Source organism: Eurosta solidaginis, chromosome 3 (assembly GCF_040869045.1).
Source record: "Eurosta solidaginis isolate ZX-2024a chromosome 3, ASM4086904v1, whole genome shotgun sequence".
Taxonomy (NCBI): Eukaryota; Metazoa; Arthropoda; class Insecta; order Diptera; family Tephritidae; genus Eurosta; species Eurosta solidaginis.
The window spans coordinates 740,619-751,721 of record NC_090321.1 but is presented as its reverse complement, the minus strand read 5'-3'; the positions used below and the strand labels follow the sequence as shown (position 1 = coordinate 751,721).

At 35.4% G+C, this 11,103-nt stretch overlaps 1 protein-coding gene across 1 annotated transcript in view; it reads left to right on the top strand.

Annotated features, from left to right (window-relative positions):
* The first annotated feature begins 622 nt into the window (after window positions 1-622).
* Window positions 623-11,103, top strand: part of LOC137243798 (uncharacterized) — a 186,686-nt gene continuing 176,205 nt past the window's right edge. The window contains exons 1-2 of the mRNA XM_067771897.1: window positions 623-861; window positions 4,874-5,365. The gene's annotated coding sequence lies outside the window, so the exon portion shown is untranslated. The remainder of the gene's footprint in view (window positions 862-4,873; window positions 5,366-11,103) is intronic.

Here is an 11,103-nt window from a genome sequence, read left to right as displayed (position 1 = left end):
CCATTTCATTTTGACATTTTGTCATACAAATTGACATTTATTTAAAAATAAATTTCAACGCTGATTATGATGCCAGATTTTATGCGCCAAGTGGAGTATAATCGTGGCTAAGTTGCTAAGTTTACGCCAAGTCAAGTCAAGTCTATGCTAAGTATCAGTAATGGGGGCTTAACTCTATTAAGGCTTTTCCATTTACTTAGCCAACAATTTATTTCAGAAAAGAAAACGCTATAAGATTGCGCATTGCATATGTAAACAAAAGATCAGCGTTTTTTATGGGCAATTTTTACGTCATTTTCCTTTAGCTCTTGTTTTTTTCTCTCTTTCTTTCATTCGCTCAAGCAGTCAAGTGTGACGTGGTGCGCAAAACGAAGCAATTTTGAACTCGTTAATGCGCAATCTTCTGTAAGTGATTTGTGATGATGTACCACAATGCTAAACCCCAACAATTGCGCAATGCAACACTGGCATTCAGTCTCAATATCCCATTATTTCCTAGTAAAAATTAGAATGACATCATACATTTCTGATTAGAATGAATATATTGTCTTTTCACTCGCACTCATTACAAGCAGGTAATTCGGAAAAGTTGGAAATTTCATTAACACGAATCAGAATAGAAGCAATAGCGGAATCAAACGAACGTCGGTTCGAATGTTTTCGCTGGAGTAGTTCAAGGGAATTGAACGACGAGAATTAATTTTTAAAGATTTAACACAAAAATTTAGGTTTGAAAATAAATATGTGCATCAGCGAACAATATAAAACTTGGTGGAAATTAAACGCGAAAATGGTTTAAAAGAAAAAGTGCGGCGTGTGTAAATCGGCGGAGTGAAAATTTAGTCGGGCAATTTGGTTGAAGTAAAAGTCAATTGCAAGGAATAAACGCTAGACGTCCTAACCTAATTTCTTTTTCCTGGAGGCTTTAAAATTGTGTGGCCTTCAAAAACCGGCATACGCCCATCAACGCGATTAGAATTTGCGTCAGCTTGTAATGCATTTATGTTTTAAGCTCAGGGTAATAGTCCAGTTGAGGGGTCGACTGCTAATACGCTACGACGCGTCTTGACATCAGTATTAATAATCCGAAGGCGGAAAATAAAAATTTTAACGCGTTCAAAAGATATTAACGAAAAACCGAAAAAAGACCCGCGGGTACCTCCGAAACCGGGGGTCGGATCCATAGACTTTTTGCGCAGAACACTTTTCTGCGTTGGCGGCCTTCGGCCGCGCTTATAAAAAATAACCCTGGGCTACGCCTTGCCAAGTCCGGGTGTGTGGTATAACCGTGGCTACCGCCACGGTGATGCACAATTTTTTTTTGTGGGTACAAACACAACAACCACATGGAAATCGCAAACTTCAACTGCAAATATCTCCGGACAGAGATAAAATTTTTCTTTTCCGCCTTCGGCTTATTGTTCTCGAGATTAATACGCGCCTTTTGACACCTCACTCGATATTTTTGGTAGTGTATTAGCAGTCGACCCCACAACTAGACTATTACCAAGCTCAGCAATGACATAATCACTAAAATTTTTATTTACGTACATGTATGAAAAGGAGTTAACATACAAATTTTAATAAACTTGATGTTTGGAAAGGCTTATAAACCTTAAGTTAACTAGATTATAGTTTGTGTTCGATTTAAAAAAAATTAAATCAAGCGCAAATCATTACTGCAATTGGGCGTATGCTTGGCTGACAAATTGGGCCTTTTAAAATTTCCCTTTCAAATGGCATAGGTAATTGGTTAGCGCGTGCTATATAAATCGAGTCTTTCAATAAGATATCGCAAACCCATTATATATAGGAAGTAAGAGCTTAGTTCTTATACTTTAAAAATTTTTGTGATTTATTAGAATATAAAAAATGTTTATTCCCAAAATCAGACATAAATCTTAAGTGTCCAAAATCCCGTTTTTCAGTTGCATTAGTCGCGCATATCTTAAATTTCCCTCTATTTCTTTTGATTTTGCTTTTGACGCTGTGTACAGCGGAGAGCAAAATTTACTTCTTTCTCTGCAGAGACCGTGTCTGTTTCTCAATACGTTTTTTTTATCCTTTTTGCTTTAATTTCGTCAATTTGAGTTCAGCGTTGCCGTCTCAAACTCAGTCACACAAAAACCGAGTACATAAAATCCCGCAATGTACGTTCTACCACGAAAGTTCACAACTAAAATGAATATTTGGTAATTGTGCAGTTTACGAAACCCTCCCTAAAATTGGGCCTTTTTTTGAGTGAGGTATCAAAAGACGCGTATTCACGTCTAGATCAATAATCCGAAAGCGGAAGTTAACTTTGGCAATTGTGCAGTTTAGGGGCCCCACCCTAAAATTGGGCCTTTTTTTTTTAGTGAGGTATCAAAAGACGCGTATTCACGTCTAGATCAAGAATCCGAAAGCGGAAGTTTACTTTTTTTACCCGTTCAAAATATATTAACGAAAACCCGAAAAAGATCCGCGGATTATTGTTCTCGAGATTAATACGCGTCTTTTGATACCACACTCGAAAATCTTGGCCCAACTTTAGGGTGGGACCCCTAAACTGCACTACTACCTTAACTTTTTTTTACCCGTTCAAAAGATATTAACGAAAAACCGAAATAAGCCCCCGGGGACCCTCGAAACCGAGGATGGGATCCATAGTATTTTTGCACAGAACATCTTTCTGCGTTGGCGGCCTTCGGCCGCGCTTATAAAATATAACCCTAGTCTACGCCATGCCAAGTCCGGGTGTGTGGTATAACCGTGGCTACCACCACGGTGATGCACAATTTTTTTTTGTGGGTACAAACACAACAACAACAACTACATGAATATCTCCGGACGCCTTCGGATTATTGTTCTTGAGATTAATACGCGTCTTTTGATACCTCGAAAATATTGGCCCAACTTCAGGGTGGGTACCGTAAACTGCACTACTACCGGGTCGACTGCTAATACGCGTCAAAAAATATCGAGAGAAGTGTCAAAAGGCGTATTAATCTCGAGAACAATAATCCGAAAAGGCGGAAAAAAATTGTATCTATGTCCGGAGATATTTGCAGTTGAAGTTGGCGAGTTTCATGTGGTTGTTGTTGTGTTGTATCCTCAAAAAAAATTGTCCATCACCGTGGCGGTAGCCAATACTATGGATCCCACCCCCGGTTCGGAGGTACCCGCGGGTCTTTTTTCGGTTTTTCGTTAATATCTATTGAACAGTTCACATTTTTATTTTCCGCCTCCTGATTATCAATACTGATATCAAGACGCGTCGTTTGACACCTCTCTCGATATTTTTGGTGGCGTAATAGGAGTCCACCCCCCAACTAGAGTATTACCGCTGTTTTTTATGGGCAATTTTTACGTCATTTTCTGTTAGGTCTTGTTTTTCTCTTTCTATCATTCGCTCAAGCTGTCAAGTGTGACGTAGATGCGCAGAACGAAACAAATTTGATCTCGTGAATGCGCAATTTTCTGTGTGTAATTTTTGTAGCTATTGATAATCGGCTCTAAAATTGTAGCGTCGCTTTAACACTATCTTTTATGGGATAACCCTCAACTTAGCTGTCCAAGTTACACCAAAATGCCTGGAAAACTTTCCATATATGTAATAATAAAGTAAATAATAAATATAAAACAGCGTAACGGTGCCATACCATAACGCCTAAGGAATACTTTTTTTTTTTTGGCAACAGCTGGGGCCCTATTCAGTAACTGTGAGTTTTAAAATGTACACTTTTTCTGCATATAATTTGTATGAAAGAAAAATGTACATTTCAAAACTCATAGTTACTGAATAGGGCCTCTGGTTACAAGTCATAATGTAAATATTTCTTAAAAGAGATGATACTAAATAAAGCAAAGAGGATAAATATAATAAAATCACCAGTCTGCTACGAGTAGCGAGTAACTCGCTGGAAATTAAAAGAAGTTGATGCCTAATGTTTTCCAAGAGGGACATTTTCAATTGTCCCGCATTTATCCATGCCGTGTAGCAACCTTATCCAAATGTGGTTTTTGGAAAGAGAGTTAATTAATTAAATACAGTCGGAAAAATAAACACAAATACTCCACGAAAATGTATAGAAGACATTTATGCACATCTCGCCAAAAAAACCTACGACTGCCATAACGAAAACAACAAAATAACGAGTGACGTCTCTTATTATATTTATCTTCTTTGACCAAAATATCCAAAATTTAGTAACTTCAACAACTCAAATATTTGTAAGATAGGAATAGGCGAAAACCCAAAAACCAATTGGTTGGCTATGGTATGGTTGTGGCTAGGGCGTTATGGCATGGAAGCAATGTGCAGTTACATTGATTTCCTTAAGGTTGGTGGGATTAGTAGTTTTATATGGATAGGGGTATGGCCTGTTTTAGTGTATTGATAATATACAAATTTCTGTATTGATAGTGAGAAAAGAAGCTTTATGATACATTATTTTCCGGTTAAATTCCAACGTAATTGGAGATGGTGAAAGCGATCTTAAGTGCAAAAGCGTGAACACATTGCATTTATAGTTGGCCATGGCATAGACTTTATACAGAAGACCTCACTTGCATTGTTGCAACATTTAGTTAAGAAAAATAATGGAATTAAAAATGGATGGAATTCCAAAACGTTCATAGGTAATTGGATATTCCTCTTAATTATAGCGTCCCCAAAAATTACCCACAAACATTCAAACCTACACTTTTGGGTAGTTACCCACAATACAGCAACGCTGAGGCAAAGTAAAATCGAGCTTGTCGACGCTAATATTCGTTGAAGTTCGTCGGTTTTATTCGTTGGTTCGTTTGTTCGTTCAATTGCTTCCTATTCGTATTGCTAAAATTTTCAATTGGTTTTGTTTGCTATGGGTAAAGCAATTAATTAAAATAGGAAAAATTTGGTAGTCTGTGGCGAATTATTCATTAATATAAAAAAATGTCCTCAAACATACAAATTAACTGCTGAATTGTGTGAAATTGCTGTGACATCATTCAAAACAACATTCTTATTAAAAGCTTCACAACTTCACTTGAAAAAAATAATAAATCGTCGGATCCGCGCAAAAGTTCTGGAAAATAAATAAGCAAAAATTATAGCGGAATAAATCGAAGGGGTAATCAAAACAGCAGAAGTGATAAATTTTATGTTTTACATACATATGTGTTCGTCTACCTTTTATGAAAATTTAAAATTAAAATAGAAACCAACTAGAAAACTAATTTTTTTTTTGCAAATACCAATTTTGGTCGGCGAAGAAGAATTGAGTTTTGAGAGAAATAGAGAGAATAAGAGAGGACAACAACAATAAAGAATTGCGCGCGGCAGCCGGCCGTGTAAAAGAGAAAGAAAGCGAAGACAAGAAAAAATCACGCATCCTGGACGGTGAGTAAAAAATAATTGATCTATTTTGTCCATTGTTTACTATATAGTTTGGCAGCTTAAGTAGAGGTTATGTTGCGAATAGAGTGGAAGGCAGTGGACTAGGCAGTCGAATGTCATATAATGAAGGAATAGTGTTCGGAGATTTTTCAAAGTTAAAAAAAAAAATGATAAAAGCTTTAGTATAAATAAAACTATTGTTTTAATAACAAAAAAAACGCCATATGTATTCTGTATACATAAATTTGTAAGGAGTATCTCACTTTAAAATTTGAATTAAATAATCTAAAGTTTTGTTTTGAAACTGAGTCGAGAACTGTGCGTGTGAATGTGCGAATTTTCACCGATCAGCTGTTAGTTGCGCTACTTGGTAAAATTTACAATGATTTTGTCGGTAATCACTGATAGTGTCGCTAATTGGAGAAATTTTTCCTGGTATTTGCTTGAACTTTAACAACAATTTACTTGAGTAGGACAATTAATAATTTCACGGAAGTGATAATTATCAAAAAAGAAACTACATTGAGTTCTCCAAACTCTTATATTTTTTTGTAAAAACTATTGTTTTGATACAAGTCAGAATTTGCCAGTAACCGGACAGTTTTTCATAAACCGGTAAAACTCTAGTTACCGGACGCTTATGATCAAAAATAAAAATTGTTTTGTAACGTTTTACAACGCTTTAGAACGTTTATTTTTTATTTTTATTTATTATTTAAACCAATTAAATAAATACAATAAAAAATAAACTTTTGCACATTCTTCATTAATTTAATTGATCTAGCATAGGTACTTAGTATTTAAACATTAAGAAAAACAAACGAAAACATTCTTTCATTTTCAGTTAAAAACATAAAAATGCCACAGTTAGAGACTGCTTCGCAACTTCGCTCATGTTCTTCTCGGTGAAACCCGCAGCTCAGCGTTAGCTCCCTTCTGTATCATCGATTAAGCTGGAGTCCGATTATTATCTCCCTTTAGCTTATTAACACTTGTGCCTTCGGTTCTCAAGCCATTATTGTCTTCCTCTTCCTGTATTACAGCGTTTGAGGTACATGGCTTTCCAGTAATTATATTTCGCTCTTCGATCCGATTTGCAGATTTTGAGGTTTGGTTCTTGTCTTTCCGGCTAATTCGGCTCCTGGTTCTTGGACCGGAGCGTTTACCCTCGCCCATCTGCCTCGTAAAAGCTGGCTTGTCAGGCTCAGCCGATCGCTGCTTCTTGTCTCTAGGGGCTTCTTCCTCTTCGCAGCAAAGCTTTCGTCATCGCTGATAGCGATTTCCTCTTCCCCGGCTTGCGACGCCATCGCCTTTTTCTTCGCATTCTTACTTTCTCTTAAAGCTTTTGAGCTCATTTTGTATTATGTTTGTGCCATTATATAGTTGATAATACAACTATATATATTAGGGTGGTCCTTATATGGGTAAACAAATTTTTTTTTTATTTCTTTCGGGGCACCCTTTCATTCGATTCTCTATCCCGAGAAACTAATTTTTCAGTAAAACAAAAAAATTCTAAAATATTTAGGGGCGCTACCAGCGTTTGAACTTTTATAAAAATTTTAAGTATAAACTTTTATTTAGTATAAAGGATTCGCAAAAGTAACAATTTCAAAATAAAAAACTTTTAATAATTAAGCGGATAACCTATTATTAAGAAGAGTTGATTTTTTTGTATCTGGATATTTCTTTCTGTAATCTTTCACCAACAAAAGTAGATATTGATTGCTTTTGCTCTTCATCATTTGTTAATAACTTATTATATTCTTCCATTAAAGCGACACCACGTTCAGCTATATCATTTATTACCCGCATGGAATGAACGATTTTCTTCGCAGCTTCAAATTCTGGATCATCCTCCCAAGTTTGCACATCTTTTCTCAAAAATTGGCACGATACGCCCATTATGTTGAAAAATCGTAAAGAGTTGCTGGTTACAAAATCTTCTATACCCATGTCAGAGATGTATTTGATGTTGATTTGCTTTCTTTTTGGACAGTCCTCTAAGCCTTCGACTCCCAGCGCCTCCACCATTTTTTTCTTTTCTTGTATTGAAATTTGATCGTCAAAAAAAGCAAAAGACACTAACTCTTCCGATAAATACCACAACTGCCCAAGTATTTTTTTCATGGCTACTTTGGCTACTGCTTCATTTACAACTTCATACGATGCAAGGTCTTTTAATAACTGTAGATCGTTTCTTGGTCCGGAGGATCGTACAGGAGCCTCATACCAGTATTTAATATAAATAATAACTGTAAAAAGGCATATATCTTTCACTGCAGTTTCTTCCTGTTTCGTTAGCTTAAACTGGACTTTAAATAGAAAAATCTTTAAACAATAGATAGATTTTGCCATCCATCTAGCACGGTTTAGCCCAGCAGTTCTTCTAAAAGAAACCCCTTTTTCAGGGACTCCTCCCAAATAAATTATAGTAAGGTTCAGCAACTCTTTATAATCATCTCGGGGTTGATATGCTTAGAGATGTTTTTGAGCAAAAGAAAGCATGTCTGCCGCAAAATTATTAATGATGTGTGATGAATTTGCGTCATTAATTACTGTGGTATATTCGTTTTGGTTGATTCTATGCCAGTTCTTCTTAAATCTTTTAAATAACTGAATATCAGGTCCGCTAGAGGGGCCCAAGGATTGTACCACTACCGCTCCCAATAAAATCTCCATTATGTGATGACGACAAGCCAGCCAAAGCATATCTTTCTCCATTTTTTGCTCCAAAAGAATACAAGCACCATTTTTTAGGCGCGTATTAACAGATGTAGTGTCAAAACAAACACATTTAATTTTATCTGTTAAACTCCATGACTTTATTTTTTCGTGCACAGCTGTGGTATATGCTGCGCCTGTTCCATGTTCAAGTTTTGGAACCGCCAGAAGCTGATCAATACCAACCCCAGATACCAAAATTGGTAACCGATCTACAGTTTCATGTCCACTTATATCCTCAACAATTTTGCCATCCCAATGAATTGTAAGTGGTACGTCAGGTTTAAATTCTCTTTTAAGGGATTCCACCAGTGTTTTCCGATTTTTTATACGATTTCGACGTATTGAAGGCCTATTCACATTAAACTCTGAAAGATTGACACCAACACTCTTTAAGGTAGATGACACGACCATAGTGGCTTTTCTATCACTTTATTTAGCAACATCGAGGCTAGCAGATAGGTCGCTACTGATTAAATTTTGACGAGCTCGTTTTTTGGGGGGTTATGACTTCAACGTCTTGACTTCAATTTCGAAATCAGATCCAGACGATTCTTCGCTTGTGGTCGATAAAGAAAGTAGGACATTTTCTGCCATAGCTGAGATGCTTTTATTTTCCTTTTCACGCAATTGTTGCATGTGTTCGGCTGTCTTTTTTATCTGATCACATTTCCTTATTTTTTTTTTTATCTACAGAGCCAATTAAACCCGGTCGGTTTTGATGTCGCTGTGCTAGTAAGAACTGTTTATCCTCTTCTATTGTCATAATAATCAAAGCTTCAGAATGCGCGATATCAAACAGATCTAAGTTACGATGCCAGGATTGTTCCTTTTGTTGTAACTTCTTCGGACGTTTTTTTTTTGTTTTCTTTATTTTTTTTTAGATTACGCCATTCATTGAAGAGTTTTTCTATTTTATTGATCACATGCTATTTCAATCTTGTTGGTATACTGGCCTTTTCCCATAACTTTATGACTTCACATGCGGCAAGATTCGCAGAATCCCGAACATTTTTTTTCTTCATTTTTGTAATAAAAGAATAAACGTAACACTTCACCAAAAGAAGGCAACTTTGACTGATTTGGTATTGATTGTCCGAGAAGCCAAATATTGGTTTTGTTTCTAGTTGATATACTAGCTTTTTTACTTGTAGACGCCATGATAACTTATAACAGGCAACCCGTACACTTTAAAATACAGAAAAGTTACAACTAAATGCAAAGATTCAAGGCCAACTCGTGTTACTATTTAAAAAAAAGTTTAGCTTACGGCCATGCAGCGCCTACTGGGTTCTCAATGTGAAAAATGTTTCAACAGCTGACTTCACTTATAAAACACAAACCAATGTATAGAAAGGTGTATGCAAAGCCAACTCGGGTTACAATTTAAAAAAAAAAATGTAGTTCACGGTCATGCAACGCCACCTAGTTTTTGAATTTAAAAACTTATTTTCACTTATAAACAAATCAAAGCATGCTACTATTTAGAAGTTCAGATTGGATGTTTTCAATAATAACATGAGTTCTTACTTATTGATTTCAATATCAACTGAATATATACATTAGGGTGATTCAAATTTAAAAAAATTTGTTTTTTCGGTCTTACCCCCTGAAACTTTAGGCCTTGGAAAATACTAGCATTGGAAAAAATTAGTGCTCTAACTTAACCCTAAGGGGTGGCAATTTTTTTGAATCACTCAGAAATTACAAAACAAATGTATGAGATCAATAATAAAATGCCACAAATACACCCCAATAAGTCACATGCTTGAAACATTGAAATGGTTAAATATTGAGCAAAAACTGATGCTCAATACACTAATAATGATTTTTAAAATTAAACAGAACAGGGCGCCGATGTATTTAACAAGTTGCATTCAGTATGTTAGAGATACACACCAATATGCTGTGCGGAATGCGAATGACTTTCGACTAGGATTACAGCGGACTACTGCAGCCCAAAACACATTATTATATAAGGGCCTTAACATATTTAACTCGTTACCTGATTATATCAAACGAGAGAATAATATTATGAATTTTAAACGGCTATGTATAGATCTTATTCGAGGCTAAAATACTTTTTATTACTTTTTATTACTTAATATATATATATATCATACACGTCTGTTAATTGAAAATGAATTTGTGATATTTAAAATTTATTGTGAAATCAAAAAATATGTAAACATATTAATAATAAATATCAATCTATCTATCTATCTATCTATCTAATACATATAATAATAAAAGCATGCCATTAGATAATATTACGGATTCATAGGTATTTTGTCTCTTCAAAAGTCGTTTTCCAAAACTTTGATGCATGGTAGCGACCTCTAAAATGTTTCTAAAACTAAAATAAAAAAATACGTATTAATTTTTTTTCTGAGGAGAATAATATGACAGGGTGCCCCGACCATTTTTTTAAAGTTCAAAAATAAGGACCACCCTAATATATGTATATGTATTTTTTAAAATTTTATTTATTTTTATTTTAAATTATTAATATTAACATTGAAACGCTGACACAAAAATTTTCCTTTTGAAATAATATTCAAAAAAAAAGTAATTCAAAAATAATTTACAAAAATAAAGTATATTTAAATAAAGTAGATAACTCCGCACTCATGTTGGTCTTAGGCGGGCTCAGCGGTCTAATGTTAAAAATAGGGATAAAAACCGTCCGCCAAAACAGCGCCCCTTGCTGTGGTAAGGCCATCATTACTTTCCAAGGCGGCCAGGTATCGGGAAGGCTCCGTTCAAATACAGCCGGTTAGCGGTGCGCATAACACCCTGGATTAGGGATTATCGCACATACTATAATTAATTTTAATATAAACAAATATTACTAAAAATAGGGCTAAAGAAACAGCATGTCCGGATACTAGAATTGTGCGGTTGTTAACTATTTCTAGTAACCGGACCCTTTGTCCGGATTCTGGAAAACACTATTATTTTTATTCCAGTATCCGGACAGGTGCATTTCCAAAATATATATACATATTTTCACTAAT